Source organism: Equus przewalskii, chromosome 8, assembly GCF_037783145.1.
Source record: "Equus przewalskii isolate Varuska chromosome 8, EquPr2, whole genome shotgun sequence".
Taxonomy (NCBI): Eukaryota; Metazoa; Chordata; class Mammalia; order Perissodactyla; family Equidae; genus Equus; species Equus przewalskii.
Genome location: NC_091838.1, coordinates 52,503,972 through 52,520,545, shown reverse-complemented (window position 1 = coordinate 52,520,545; position 16,574 = coordinate 52,503,972). Strand labels below are relative to the sequence as shown.

General features: G+C 42.3%; 1 protein-coding gene across 5 annotated transcripts in view; it reads right to left on the bottom strand.

Annotated features, from left to right (window-relative positions):
* Nucleotides 1-16,191, bottom strand: part of OXR1 (oxidation resistance 1) — a 458,416-nt gene extending 442,225 nt beyond the window's left edge. For 2 of the 5 annotated variants that reach the window (XM_070630803.1, XM_070630808.1), the window contains exon 1: nucleotides 15,720-15,884. The gene's annotated coding sequence lies outside the window, so the exon portion shown is untranslated. Of the gene's footprint in view, nucleotides 1-15,170; nucleotides 15,316-15,719 lie in introns of those variants that run through there. The other 3 variants (XM_070630802.1, XM_070630806.1, XM_070630807.1) reach the window with 3 other exon arrangements.
* Nucleotides 16,192-16,574: the final 383 nt, after the last annotated feature.

Here is a 16,574-nt window from a genome sequence, read left to right as displayed (position 1 = left end):
TTAGGAAGGTCACAGTAGAGCATTTTAGTAGCTTCAGGAAACTCCCAGATAATTGTGAGGTTTTACAGACCAGACCTAGGTAAATGATAGAAGTTAAACAAAAGCAGATTTTTATTTCAAAAGAGGCAAAATTTCCCATCAGGATTCTCAAAAATGAAATAAGCTATCCTGAGATATTTAAAAATTTTACATGGATATGTATCTAATTATAAAATACAACCCACAGGGAAATGATCCTCCCGTTCCTCAAGGGTCCAGGTGGATGCCCATTTGACCACTACCACTACTAGCATTTAAGTCACCCAAATGGTCCGCTCTCACGTGACAGCACTGAGAATAATGTTTAAGAGATAAAGTAAGAATATGGAAATCTTGGCAAGAGAGATGTGTTCACTTAAATCATATCCAGCCTGTCAGGGAGTTGAATCAAAACTAGAGCAATAGCCCTGATCTGTGGCTCTGAAGTTTGGCATCAGTCCTCCAGGAATTCACAAACACACAGCAGAACCCACCAGACTGACCTCTGTCAGAGCTGACTGTCTCCCTGCCAAGGGTCCCAGAGGCCCAGAGCCATGAACGTGGGATGGTGCTCTAATTCCTAGGCCCCCTAACAGGCAAGGTTAAAATGCATCCCACAGGGTCCTAACTTCTAAGGCTGCATTGGCCCCACAATAGAAGAGGTCTCTTAGGCCACAGAGAATGTAAAAATTCTCAAATACATGCCCATTGTACTTACCAATTGGCATGGAACCTGCTAGAACCAATGCTTCCTCCAGAATGGCACAGCTGGCACCTGGCAGATCAAGCCCATGCGCAGACATTAGAACACTCTCAACAGCTCAGGCTTTCTGGACCAAGCCATTTGCACTGAATGGAACTTAACACTGAGAGTCCAAGAAAGACTCTAGGTTCTCAACCTTTTTGATGCTATGAATCCCTGCTAGAGTCTGTTAGAGCCTATGACCTCTTCTAAGAATGAGATACATGGGATTACAAAGGAAATACAATGAAACACAGTTATCGAATTTTAAAAGAATGAATTTGTGACATGGTATATATTTTTCTTTTCTAATACTTGAAATAAAAAGATCTAACAGCAGATCTAGTAATAATCATACTTTCAAAGTTAGGATCAGCATAAACGATTTTTTTAAATATTTGTAAAAACTGTAATGTGATACAGCATCCATGATTTCCACTGGTGGCAAAGTCACAGGTACTGCTGATGCTACTGTAGTTTGTGACCTACTCCTATAATGAAGGACAATGCTAAGTTCCAATTAGAGGTTAGTAACAATAAAGATGTCATTTTCTCTATCCAAGTTCATGTACTAATAGAATTCTATCCAAGCCTGTGAACCACAGGTTAAAAACTCCTGTTTTAAAAGGATACTAGATGAATTCTAAAGATTCTTTAACCTTGAGGAATCTATGATCAATCTCACATAGGTTTAGGGTAGGGGGAAAACTGTGGATGTATTTATAGAGGGCTTTGAGTTTTAAAAATAGAATAGTTTATAAATCAATAGTATTTTACATATCATAGTGAAAAAAAACCTCAGATCGTATGTAGGATTCTTGCTGAGCCAATTATGGCTTCTGGGTTTCTCCTATCCTTACAATCAGCCCCTCTAAGCTACTCCTACTTTCTACATAATTGTCTTGATCTACTTTTGAACCTTTGTATTTTCTAAAGCGCCACATTTTTCATTAAACATTCAGGGCCCTCCACCCGATGGTTACCCTCGGTGACCATCGTCACAGTGGTGAGGTCAGCAACTTTCCTTTTATTCCCTTTTATTTGAATTCTCTGGGTCTATCCTCACTCTTAGGCCCTATGAACCAGAATATGCTCTGGATCTGTAGCAGACGTCTGCTTTGTACTGGTGCAGGATCCTGGGCCCAGTGGGGCTTCTTTTCCTCTTCCAGTGGCTTAAGGCTTTTGCATGTGAAGGAATGCTGAAGGTGGGCTGGGGCTGAAGGTGGGATTTTATGCCTCTTTCCAAGGGCAGCCTCTCACTATCTGCACAGCTATGGAACCAAAGAGGTCTCTCTCTGGTTAACTTCCCTGTCCCCAAGCTTTCTGGTAAGCACTGAGCAGGGGCCCATGAGAAAGAACTTGTGAGATTCCCCTTGTATCTGTGCTCCCAGTTATTCTCAACTATTCTGCTAGCCCTCACTTGACTCTTAAGAATTTTTAAATGCTTTCTTCTTACTCGCTTTTTAAAATCTTTTTATTATTATTTTTAGTTATGGTAAAATACACATAAAATTTATCATCTTTATCATCTTAACCATTTTTAAGTGTATAGTTCAACAATATTAGGTCCATTCACATTGTCATGCAACCATCACCACCATCCATCTCCAGAATGCTTTTCATCTTGCAAAGCTCAAACTCTGTATCTATTAACCAATAGCTCCCCATTTTTCCCTCCTCCTAGCCCCTGACTACGGCCATTCTACTTTCTGTCTCTACAAATTTGACTATTCAAGGTCACATAAGCGGAATCATACAGGATTTGTCTTTTTATGACTGGCTTATTTCACTTAACACAATGTCTTCAAGGTTCATCCATGTTGTAGCATGTGTCAGATTTCCTCCTGTTTTAAGGCTGAACGATATTCTATTGTACATATATGCCACATTTTGTTTATCCATTCATCCTTCGATAGACCTGTAAGTTGCTTCTATCCTTTGGCTTTTGTGAATAATACTGCTATGAACATGGGTGTACTCTTGTTATCCACTTTCACGGAAACTATTCCTTCCTCCTATGCCCCACCAAAGGGTAAAGGGTTCACATCCCATCTCTCCTTGGAGGGGCTTGTCTTTCTTTGGATTTCAGTTCACTTGCTTATCCTCTGACCTCAGCTCTTGATAGGCTCAAGATAAGTTATGACTTTGTATATTATCCAGCTTTTCCTCATTGTGACAGTGGGAGTGATTCCCTGTGGCTTTCTACATCTTAAATGGAAACCAAACTTCTGAATTTTATTTTATCAAAAAATAATAAAATAATGTTGGGAATAGTGGGAATACTGAGGAGGGATAACATGGAGAGGGGTTAATAAAAGAAATATCAATCTTCATCTTCCATATCTTCTAACCTAGGAAGTAAACAGATAAAAGAAAATATCAAGATCTAGAACTCTAAGTATGTATTTAGGAATATGGATGCAAATACACAAAGGGAAAAAAAAACAGCTAAAAGAGTTAAAAGTGGTTGCTTCCTGTGAATTGGAATTGGAGATGGCAAGCAAGGGAGCAGGAAACTGGTAGTCTATATTCGATGTGCTGCCGAAAAATATGAGTTTTTAAACATGTATAAGATTTGTTGAAAAATTTTAAAGCTCCTTCAGTATTGATTGATTCCCTGAGATGGAAAAAATGCAAAAAAAAAAAAAACTGTAAAAAAAAAATCTCCTTGCCTCTTTGAAATCTATACCCTATCACAAACGGGGGTGGGGGGACGGAGGAGAACAAAAAACAAAAACGGTGGAGAAAGAGCTACACAGATTAATTTGACATTCATTCTGTCAATCTAAGAATCTGCTTTAAAAGCCAGGAAAGCAATTTTGAGTTGCTTTTAAAGGATAGTCCAGAAATATACAGTGTCTAGGCACTGCAAGCAATGCGAAGGCATATTTATGTGTACGATTTTCCCTTTCTCTGGGCCAAGAGACATATTCCCAGCCAACAGGGGAAGGGAGGACTCTTACACAGAACAGCTGCTTCTAGGTGTCTATAGTGCAAAAGAGTGCCAGAAACAGCAAGGGAGAAAGTCCAGACAAATGAACCATCAGGAGAACTTTGACACTGAAATTGCCAAGTCCCAATTATATATACACTGCCATCTTGATTTTTCTAATATTATATCACTTTTTAAAATTTAACCACATGAATTTTTAAAGAAAGCTTTGTGTCATTACTTTATATGGAAACTACCACTTAACATGAATAGAAGACAAAATAAAAAATGAATGCAATGAAAACAAAACAGTTTTATTGGGCTTCTGGAAGATTTCCATCTGAAGCCTACTTTTTATTAAAAAGGGAGGTATACGTGTATTAGAGAGGTATTAAAAATCAGTACCAAATTGAAACATTCTCCTTGCCTTAATAAGAAACATTGAAAGAGAACAGATTCGAAATCCTTTCAATTAAATTCAATACATATCCATATACCACCCAAAGTCATCTTGCATAAAACCAGTTGTAGTGTCCCTCACTTTGAGACACATTGCTTTGGCCAAAGTCCCCTCCAGTCTTCATATTACTATATTAACCTCAGAGGTTCAGGACTACCTCTCCTAGTAAAGGGACCTAGAGGAGGAAAAAGATTAAGAAGAAAAATTATTCCCCACTTCCAACTCTATTTTCAAGATGATAAAAATGAAACAGAGAGATGATATATGAGCAAGGTAATCCTAGATAACCAGAAGGCTATAAAGAAACACTATGAATGAATACGGCAGGGCTGATAAGGATCAGGAAAGTACTCCAGGTAATCAACTTGAACATATATTTGTAAAGGAGACTCCGATGAAACAACAAATTTATTTGACAAATAGTTATGGATCTTGTGCACTGTGCACGATACTGTGCGGGATCCTGGATTGTTCTTTATCACTATTGTAGTACACCTCTGAAATAGTAATCTATGTTATAGCCAGAGACTAGGTCTGCCATACTTACTTCTACTTCCACCAGCATATAATACAGTGCTGGATGCTTGATAAACGTTTTTGGGGTCACTAGTGTCCTATGTATTCCTAGAAGAAGAGAATCTTAAACATAGAACCTTGGGCAGTTCTTTAATCTAAGCTCCCTCCATGTTCAGAAATCTCTTCTACATCATCCATGATCTTCTAGCTTCTGCTGAGTGCTTTCAGAGATAGGGCCTTCACTAACGCTCAAGGTAGCTCATTCCTCTCCCGAACCAACTCAGACAATAATGTTCTTGCTTATAGGGAGAAAAAATTGGCTTCCCTGAAACTTTCAGCCACAGGTCCCAGTTCTCTCCAAATGAGAAATAAAGACTACATCTTTCTTCCTTTTGACATTTGGAAACTCATATTACATTTATCTTAAACTCCTCTTTGCCAAGTTTATGCTCCATAGTTCAAAAAAACTGTTCTTAAAGAGAAAATTGTTTTTCCACTAGTTCTCCGGTGGATCATCTGAAAGTGGGTGCCTAAAACCAGGCATGATGCTTCAGATATAGTTCTATAACACAGAGAACAATACGATATACCCCCTCCCACTCTTAAGACCTAGCCATTTGCATTATTGTTTGTTTTAGCCACACCACACTTGTACTAGATTGGACAGTGTCCCCTCAAATTTCACGTCCTTCCCAGAATCTCAGAATGTGACTTTATTTGGAAATTGGGTCATTATATTTGTAATTGCTTACGTTAAGAGGAGGTAATATATAATCCAATATGACTGGTGTTCTTATTAGAAAAGAACAGACACAGAGCTAGAGACACAGAGGAGAATGAATGCCATATGACAATGGAGGCAAAGACTGGAATGATACATATCTACAAACCAAGGAACACTGAGGATTACTGGTAGCACCAGAAGCTAAGAAAAAGGCACGGAGCAGATTATCCATGTAGAGTCTTCAAAGAAAGAATGGCCTTGCCAACACCTTGATTTCTGACTTCTGGCCTCCAGAACTGGGAGAGAACAAATTTCTGTTGTTTCAAGCCACTGAGTTTGTGGTAATTTGTTATGGCAGTCTTAGGAAACTAATACAGTATCTTTGTCTTCCACATAGACACAGTTTAGATAATACACTCAGGGGCTGGTTTTGTTTTCTGTTTATTTTCCTTTTTTCTTTCCAGTAATTCATCATCACTGAAGCATGTTTCTCCACCCTGAATCTATGTAGTGGACATTGTTGAGTGTGCCAGCCCAGCATCACCTATTTCCCTTCTTCTGGTAGCAGCAGATTAAGATTATGCTGCGGGGCAACTCCTTGGGCCCATTAAACTCCATGTTGGTGGGACTATCAGTCAAGATGCCCTTCTCTTCCCCTGAATTCACTCTCTCTCTCTCTCTTTTCTCTCTCTTGGAATTCTGAGTCTTGAGCACAGTGACACAGTGGTGGAAAACAACTAGAGTTGATTGATCCCAGGAGTGAGTTATCCTTTCCAAGGTCTTGTTCTTCAGCATTTCCTTCAAGCCCATGAACTCCTCCATAACCACTCAAGGACTTCCTTTCTGCTTCAATGAGCCAGAATCAGGTTCTACTTAATTCAGTGAAGGAACTCTGATAAATTACGAAACTGAAGCTTTGAATTTTGTCCTGATTTATTGTTTATCTTATTTTGACTTACCACTATTAGTAGGTTCCAATGAAATTTCAGTATCACTCCATTCCCTCCTACAAAATAAAAAATTAGCTCAAAGTATTTCTACGTATGGCTATATATAATAGATTTATTATCATTTTTTGAAAGTCTATGTGCTTCAGTCCAAGAAGAACGAGATGATGGAAAACTTAAAAAAGAATGAATGAATAGCTTCCAGCTGGACTACTAACAACCTTCTTATTCTCATTCTGATTCTGGACAGCAAAAATTATTAACTGCGATACCCAAAGAAAAACTTCCCCATAATATTTAATACTAAACATGATGTGTGCCTGGCACTGAAACACAAAGCTCTTAACATATAATCAGCAGCTGTTTCTACAAGGCTATGTTAAAATGACATCTTTCTAGATTTTTCCAAAAGTTGCAGAATATTTCCATAGCACCAGAATGGTTCTTTTTCCCTCTTGGTTGTTCATCTTATAGTTCAGATAATTAAAAACTATATATTACTCTTTCTCTGCTGTACACTCACCAATATGATCCCTCATTTCATATTTAAAAACATGCTGGTAAAGAGTTAAAATCTCATTTCAATGATTCTTTAGTGGTGTAAGAAAGCACCTTTTAACTTCCTTGGCCCTCTGAAGAATTTAAGATGTAAATAGATCTAACAGGTAATGGACGCCCAGCAGATTTCTGTAATTTTTCACTTTTTAACTTCACTGTGCTAGACTACATTTTCCCTCATGTTGGCAACTAACTATGGGAAAATCCAATTGTTACAGTGCCATACTCAGCACACTCATCACAAGTAGATGACATTTTACAGCAGCCTGAAAGCTAGCTTTAAGAATGTAGGGATATGTGACTTTATTTTCCCATTTTGAAACATTTTAAAAGAAGGCACTTACATTTAGTTATGTTATTAAACCATTTTGATAAATGAAAACAGAGGAAAATATTTTTTACTTAAAACCACTTATCTTGGCTGTTAACATTCTTCTGCTAAATGTGTGATATGTGCCTGTGACATTCTGTCACTGCAATCTATATAAAGAGTTAAAAATAGATGAGAGAAAGCATCCTTGGTCCATTAGGATATTAATTTACAATGTAAAACTACATTTTAATCTTAGAAAACCACTGCATTTAAGAGACTTCTGCGACAACAGCCCCAACCAGGATTGTAGAATTTTTAAATAAATATAAAGATTTAACAAATTAAACTTTCTGGAATATTTTGTTAGCTGCCCATGTGTAGCAGTTTGTAGATGCTAGGAATTGTTTGTTGCATAAATTTTAGGAGCTTAAATGCCCATTACAATTTGGTCTGTGGATGTAGGGCCAGAGGCCAGCAAGGTCACCTATGGGATAAATCATTGGACGTTAGATCACAATAACTTACATAGTAACAGCTACTCCTGACATTTCCTATGACCAAGTATCTAATGTAAAAGAATGTATTAATTTTTTCCCTTAACAAACATTTATTTGTGACAAAACATGGATCCTAGTGGCTACCATCCAGTCTAATGATGCATACTGAAGGGAGAGAGCTAATGTGCACTGGTTTCATTTAATCATGAAGATTCTGATCAATCACTAAAAAGATACATTCGGTAATGGAAAGGGAAGAATTCTCTAGACTTTAACTATGACTCAGATGAAATAAAACCATGACTCTAACTTTTTTCTTTGGGGCTAGACAATAAAGCAAGTGCCGTGGTGGCCCTTATTGTTTATCTGCCTAACACAAAATCCCTGTTCTCCCAAAAACAATCCTCTACCTTTCTAGAGGAAAGACACCTCCCAACCAGTATAGACCGCCCTTCTGGCCACTGTGATTGGTGGAAGAATAGGCTCTTTATCGGATGAGAGCCAGTAAGGCGTGAGGAGGATGCTTCCTGGGATTTCTGGAAAGAGCAGCTTCCTCTTTTCTCTGCAAAAGCTATGGAAAGACTCTCTTCTTTACTAGATTTGACCCTGGGAGTATGAAGCCCTGCAAGCTTCACACGGCCATCTTAGAGGCACTAGGGGAGAACCTGTCAAGACTGGAGCCAACATTTAGGAAGAGAAGATAAGAAACTGCAACGGGAAAACAAGGAAATGGTCACATGGTTTGAGCCCTGAATCAGGTCCTACCTGGAGCCAGCCTCCTCTACTTAGTTACACAGTCACAGAGTCTCTCTCTTTTTTTCTTTTCCCCTTAAGTCACTTGAAATCAGGTTTTCTGATTCTTCACAGTCAAAGAATCTGAACTGATTCAAGTATAAATGATCACTTTCAAGGGCGTAGCTGAAGTGTGGCAGAATTAGGAGTGTGCAAAGACAAAGACAGGTGCCAGGCATCATGCTAAGATCTTTACCTGCTTATCTCATTTAATCATCTCAAGAATCATATCCACAACCTGGTGGGTGTGATTCTCAAAAGACAGGAGACACTGGAAATTCAAACGATTTGCCCAAGTTTTCACAGCCAGTGACTAAAAAGTGGATATTTGAACTCAAGTGTGTCTGATTCTAAAGAGAATGTTCTTTGAAAGTTTCCATCTGTCCTGGCTTCCAATTTTAAGTCTTTCATTATTGCAATTGATTATATATCTTCACCATAAATTATAAATAAGACAACACACATAATATACTCTACAACTCGCAAAGTACTTCTAACACATAGTAGGTTTTTATATTTTTAGTGAACCTGAAACGCTTCAAGAATCCAGAATGACAACAGCACTGAACTGATATAAAACAAAAAGTATTAACTTAGCAACAGAACTATCAACAAGGGCCAATCTTAAACTTTTTGATCATTAACAGATATAACCTAGTTGAAGCACATTATCTACAGTGGTACTTTTTGTTTTTAGATATTCTTTACCTAGAACTCTACTTACGCTCACCCTATTTAGGAAAAAATAAACATGTGTTTGATCATTTTGATCACGTAGGTGAACACCTGATATACAAATTCAAATTAGAGACCCACTGATGACTTTTTGCCTATAGAAGACCTGGAATATAACAACTGAAAAGAGAGGTTCTTGAGCTGAATGAGCATTTTTAAATAAATAGAAGAAACGGATTTAACCGAGAAAATAAGTGTGCTCTTAAGGTGGAGAACGTTTGGATGGAGACTTTGAAAACTGTAGACTCAGTTGAAATAATGCAGAGTGACTGGTGACCTTGGGCAAATCACTTCATAATCCTGGATCCCCAAGAACCCATCAATCAAAAGAGGACATCAGACTACTACACCTCCTAAAATCCCTTTCTAACCCATGATCCTCCCCTTTGTCCTTTTCCATCTCATTTTGCTCACCAATGACCCTTCTGACTCCAACCCCCTCTACTCCCCCTCTCTGGACAGCAGCCATTTAAATTCCAGCACTAGAAGGACATATAAGCACCATCGCCACCATTATTTAATAGGCACCTCTGCTTTGAAAATATTCCTTCTAATCCTATCATGAACTCTACAGAAAACAAAAGTATACCCATTTCAAAAATGAGGAAATTGGAGCTCCATGAAGTTAAAAATCTCATCTAAAGTCACAAAACTACTAAGTAGGAGTGCCAGATTTGACTGCAAGCTCTTGATCCTCCCTAAACTGCGGTACCTTTTTCCTTGTAATGGGCGGTTAGTGTTCTTCCGGCTCATCGGTCAGTCTTTTCCAAATACATCAATCGATTCTCAAGCGTGGTCACAACATCGGTTTAAATCAAAATTGTTAAAATCAAGCTTCATAATCCAGAAGACTGAGATCTACGCTTTGCTCAGTGTGGTCCCAGATCAATGTAAAGTAACATGCATGTCCTTGTGTAAAGCAGGCCACTGTGCTCCAATGACAAATAGCATATCTCTTTCACCTTCTTTAGGACAGAGATGACTTTAAATCACAAAATTAGAAGGGATTGTATCAGCCAATTTAGCAGGCCAGTATTCAATCCCAAATGACACCGCATAATGAATATTCCAGAGATAGAAGAGACACACTGTTTATAATAAAAGCTGAAAGCCTCAGGAAATCTTCTGCCTATTTGTTTCTTAAGATGAATAAGCATTTATAAACAGAAGTAAAACCTTCCACAGGCAAGGTTACCTTTTGCATGCATCACTATTGCTCATCCTTAACAATAGTAAGCTAAAAGGAAATTAAAAAACAGAAACTCTCGTTGCCTGTGCTATAGCATAAATTTCAAAATGCTGCTTTTGTTGCTCTTGTTTTGAATTCAGCAAGGGCAACACAGAGGGTTTGATAAAATCCCCATTCCTCACATTACCATTTTTCCAATTGGGACAATAATCGACAGGCCACACTGACCAGCAAGTTTCTTTAGAGATAAGAGGAGCTGTCATATTATTTAAATTTTTCCCCCAAAAAATACACTCCGACGGTTTAAAGCACAGGTATTACCTAGTGCCCAAAAGAGCAAAAATGCTCAGCTCTGTAATCCTTATATTAGTCTCTTCAAAATATTGACATTGTTTGCTCAATCTTTGAAAGTATATGTTCAAAGCCTTGGTTGCATACATTGCTGACAGAAGTGATTTGAAATTCTGCTTCATTCTAACCATCAGTACCAACCAGCCCCCTGCCTTCTTCCACCATGGCTATCAGAAGTGTAAAAGGGCACACATCCATTCAACAGTATCTGCGGGGAAGGAAATCATCTCTCCTTGTTCAGATGTCAAACAAAATCAATAACCATTTCCTAAAGAAAGGAAAAGGGAGACAAGAACTGACCCCTTTCACCCCAAATCACTCACTCCCTCCTTGTCTAGTCTATACAGAAATCCATGTAACTGCTTCCCCCTTAATGGTTTCTTCTGCCTTCTGCATTTCACCAATTGTGTTTGGAAGCATTTTCAAGAAACAGGCTATATCTCTATAGCTTCTCCAAATTTAAGGAAAATGAATACCCATCTTGTGCTTCCTTTTACAGATAGACTTTTAGAGATGTATATAAAACAGACGTACATTACTCTAAATAAACTTGGTTTTGCAAATAGGTCGCAATGTACAAGGCAGCCCAGCAGTGCAAATACAAGAGTCCCAATGCCTAGAGCACAACCTGCTACTGCTGAATTTACAAAAATATGATTATCATTGGTTCAAATCATATTCTTGAGCTTTCACACGGTCCAGTGATAGGTGTACTCTATGAACATCAGTGTTGTTCACACTGAAGTTCCGTTTTCCTCAGGTGTTTCATTATTCCCTTGGGAAAGACGAAGCCTTTCTAACAGCAAGAACATGCAACTGAACAAAGCAATGCAAAGATGCAAGCAGAGAAATCGAGGTTGCGTTTGTGAGCTCTCCCCACTGCCTTTTTCCAAGAGAAACACAAATCTCTGTTCCACTTGGAAGCAGGAAAGAGCTGTTCGTGTTTGTACACAGAGGAGGAAAGGAGGGGTTCCTGCGTGCCCCAGAGACTGAGCAGGAGTATGAAGTGTCTTCTGCTGCACAAATTCCTGAGGGACTGAGGGATGATAATGGCCAAGGGGTGGAGGGATTGGTTATTAGAACAGAAGGGAAGTAAGCAACCCTAATGATGATCCCTGCAGAATGAATTCTCAACCAACCAACCAACCAACCAACCAACAGACGAAAGGGGCGGGCTGGGGGCAGGGGCACAGGGAGAGAGGGCAGAAACACTGACCAAATCTCTTTAGTTTCTCTAGGCTTAGGGTGACAATGCCAAAGCTTTTACCTATAAGTGTTCTGAGTTCTGCATACAGGTGATATCAGAAAAGTTCCCTGATCTCATTACATTTATGATGTAAGCTATTGTTCCTCCTCTCCAGGCAGGGTATTGTTCTACAGACTAGAAAGGTTTGCTTCTCAATACATGTCACACTGTTGATTTAAAATTGAAACTAAATACATGAAAATTATACGGGATGCTTACCTTTCTGTGTAGATGTCTACAAATACTAAGGTTTCATTTTGCAATATTTCATGAGGCTTCTAATAAATATTCATCTAACACTTTTCTCTGATTCTGTTCAATCTCTCACTACAAGAACTTACTAGTTGTAATTTTAATTAAATGAATGTTAATTTAAAAAATTAAAACTACGTATTTTTAAAAGCAATTACCAAAGAAGTTCAATGAAAAATACTGTAGCAGAACAGTTTTCATTTCCTTTCATCCAAAATGTTTATGCAGTTCATACGCACACTATATAACCTGTCTCTTTACACATTTCCAATACATTTTAGGATTTTTTTTTTTTGAAGGCTGAAAAGAAGTTCTGCTAAAAGGAAACCTCTTTAATTTCCTTAAAACAAGTGTTTTTGAACATGGGGACATTTTGTAAAGAAAGTCTCAATATTAACTATTCTTGATTTTCAACATAAACTTCTAATAGGAATATTTGAAAGCATCCTAATAGGAGTTGCTTTCAATTCTAATCACATCTTGTTCTAAGTCAAGGTTTCCCCACTTCAGCGCTATTGACATTTGGAGTCAGATAATTCTTTGTTGTGGGGACTATGCAGTGCAATATCGCCCCTATTGAGAACCACTGTTCTAAGTCTATCAATAAGATTCACCTCTGAGGTACGAGAAAGTGATTTTTCTTCTTTCACTGGGACTAACATTTCTAACACTTATTATTCTGTCTCATCAAGCCATTTTACCATATATTTTTGTAATGCCTTTATCGTAGGGCAACAAAAATTCCATGGACTATTTCCTAAAGCCTACGTACTTTTAGGGAACAATCTTCTAGGAAAATTATCTTCAAATTAGGCTTCTGAGGACTAGAAACGAGCCCAAGCGTTTAATAGTTTGTATTTCAAACAGGAGGTGAGGGGTGGAGAGCGAAGGGTTTTCTCATTTCACATTAAATTTAGCATTCTATAAATGAAGCCTTCACCACCACATGCCCATAAGATCCTCAATGCCTAAACTCTGCCTTTATTTGACTCCCTAATCAGCTAGCCCAACACTCCTTCCTCCTTGACCCCCAAACAATATACAGGATTATGTTTCAGTGGAACAGCACTCTGGGGATTAACAGAATTAATGGCTAAAATAATGCATTTTACCCTCACCACATGTTCTAATAATAATCAATGAAAACCACCATAGTAATAAAAGCAGAAAATGATAGCATAAGTCTTTTTATTTTAAGTGTCCATCTTATAGATGTCCACAATCACGGACGTATCTCAAAGGGTACATTTCAGTAGTTACTGTACCAGAAACTGGGCCAACCACTGTCACATGAAACAAGAGGACAGGCACTTGCCATTAGAAACTTGCTGTCCTTTCTGCTGTGTCCCTCTACAGGTCAGTGATCAAGGTGCAGGACAACCCATACCATGGTCCCCATCATTTAGAGTTCTCACTTCCCTTCATCTGAGTGCCCCCCGCCCTGCCCGGCCATTTGGATGCCCGGAACTATTTCTGATGGTCGCATACACACTCAAAGAGCCAAGAGCTATCAGCAGACAGTAGGTACAGTTCTCGCTCCCCCTTCTTTGAGTCTCTCTACAGATGGCACAGGTTTCCAGAGTCACCTTCATCCTCATTTCCCATATCTGGTAAAGTCTTGCATAAAATATGGCACTGACTACAGAACATAGCAAGCCAGACTGAGTCTGGGAAGCCGCGGACATGGTGACAACTCCCGCCCTCATCCCTCCAGTTCCCGATCCTGCACGCTGGAGAAGCGTCTTCCCTTCTTGGGGTTGGTGGGTGAAATCTTTGCTATTCAAAGAGGCGTTTTTGCGTAAAGCTTTTTGCACTAGATGCTTGTTTATTCTACTAATCTGGTCTTTTCCTTTTTTAAGTTATATGTGTGCATATGTGGGGAACTCGGAAGAGACCCCTCTCCCGAGAGCCCATAAGTGCTGGTCACTCTGCCTGGCTTCTCGGCCCCGCTGGCCATTGGGAGCCATCGCGATTCCGGAGTCGGCGGGGCAACATCACCGCGTCACCTGCAGAGGCAGCAGAACGAACTGCGGACCCCCGGAGTGACGCCCCGTGGAAGGACCCATGAGTCGGGAGCCCCACTAACGGCCGGGACTCCTAGGATTCCCTCCCGCAGAGGAGGGACGGCCGCTTCCTCCGGGTACTGAATCAGAGGACGAGACCGGCGTCAGGTTTGGGGTGCACGAGGACGAGGGAGAGGTTAGAGAGGAGCATCACTGGATGAGCAAAGAATGTGACCCTGGGGAAAGAAGGTAGAAGTCTCCAGACGTAGGACGGCACGTTTCCCTTAATCCCCTCCCCGTGCCGCCTGTGGAGCCCTGGATCTCTTCGTCATGGAGACAGACTGCAGCAACGCACGAGACTCCGGGCCGGCAGCACGCACACAGGCGCGCACACACGCACACTCACACGCCCGCCGCGAGTTGCACGCTGCAGACTTCTGCCTGACTTCCCGGCCTCAAAAACACCGCACCTCCGGGGCGTAGAACAGACACCACTCCCCTCCGCCCTCCTGCAATACACACGTAGACCCTACACTGCACCCAGAGGGTGCCGGGAACCACTTAAGGGAAGCCCTGGCCGCTCCCCTGTAAACGACAACCTTCCTGGCTGCCTGATCTGTCCAAATCTCCTACAAGCTCGCCTAGAGCGGGCCGTCCGGCGACCAAGCCAGGTAGGAGATGGAGGAAGAGCCAGGGGTGCAAGTGAACCCCACAGAGCCGCTACTAAGTCACTATTCAGGGAACTGCACGTAGCCTCCGACCCTTTCCTGAGCCTTTCGGCCCTACCAGCAGCCCTGTTCCTCCGCTCGATGTCTGCACCGCTCCCCTCCTGCCCTTCAACCAAATCCCTCAGCGATTTTCCATTTGCCTCTCTCCATCATTATATCGCCCTGACCTGGTACTTAATTCCCCAAATTATCCGAGTCCACTTGTTCTCCGGAGCCCACTGTCCTTTGCTCTCGTTCAAATCCGCTTTCCACGCGCACCACTTTCCATCCATCTTCCCTCCTGCCGCTCCAGCCAGGAGACACTCACCCTCTACTATGCCCCTCACACTGCGTTCTCAAGACGCTCCCACCCTACCTCCCAAGACACCCTTCTTTCCCTCTGAGGCTATTCCAGGAGCCCGCATCCCAAATCCAGCCTCCCCATCCCGCACCAGCCTGCTCCCGGCCTGCCGGGTCCTCTCCCTGGCTGCGCGGTCTTTCCCTCTCCCCAGCCTCCGCCAGAGTCAGCGCTGCCCTCCAGCTTTGCCGGTCCCCCCAGCTCGAGCATCCCAGTGGCCACCCGCTTTCAAATTGGCCAAAAGGCTCGCCGAGGCGCCAGGCACAGCGGGCAGCGGCCAGCCAGCTCTCTGAGCGCCAGGCGCACCTCCTGCCTGCCAGCCTGGGCTCCCTCGGGCGCCAAGCCCTGGCCCCACCGCCCGACCGCCTCACAAACTTACTTGCGGGTCGCCAGGAGGGGGCTGCGGTGAGCGGCGGCGGGACCCGCGGCGGCGAGTGCGCCCCTCTCGGCGGGGCTGGGCGGCGCGGCGCCGGCGCTGCGCTCCTGCGGCCACGCGCGGAATGGGCTCAGCCTGCCGCAGCCCAGCTCTGCCCCCGCCGCCGCCGCCGCGGCCGCCGAGCGCTCCCAGACATGCTCAGTTTCCGGACCTGCCCGCGTGGACGCTACCAAAAGCCAGCCGCGGCGGGGGAGGCGGAAAGGAGCCGGGGAGCGGGCCACCAGCCGGAGGCTACCACCCTGGAGGCCCGGAAAGAAGGGGGGCGCCGCGCTGCTAAAAATAGCTGCTGCGGAAGCCAAAGCTCCGGCTTAAAGTGCGCCCCCCTCCCCGCGCGCGTTCCCGCCGCCGGAGGCTCGGGAGCTCCAGGCTGCGGAGCAAGAGCTGCTGCGGCGGCGGGGACCGGAGCGCCGGTCCTGCTAGGTCCCTGCCCGCCCTCTGGACCCCACCCGGGGGAAACGGCTGGACCCTATCCGCACCCGCGGGTTTCGCCGGAGCTAAGCCCCAGGCTTGCCCGATTTCAGGCTCCCCCCTGCCCGCCAGCCCTAATTTTGAGTTATTGCCCAAGACACGGAGAAAAGTTGGATTAAAGTGATGAAAAAGCTCCGCCACAGCGAAATGGGCTAAGGCTTTTGGAGAAAAATTAAAGTTTTTCAGATGCTTGGTTTTGCTGGAAGGAAAAAGGAGGAAAGGAGGGCGATGATCAACAGCCCAGAGAGGGGGCCCAAGGGCGGCTTAGGGGGCGCGAGGGGCTGAAGAAAAGGCCTTAGAAAGAGCTTATAAAATGTAGAATTCTTCTCA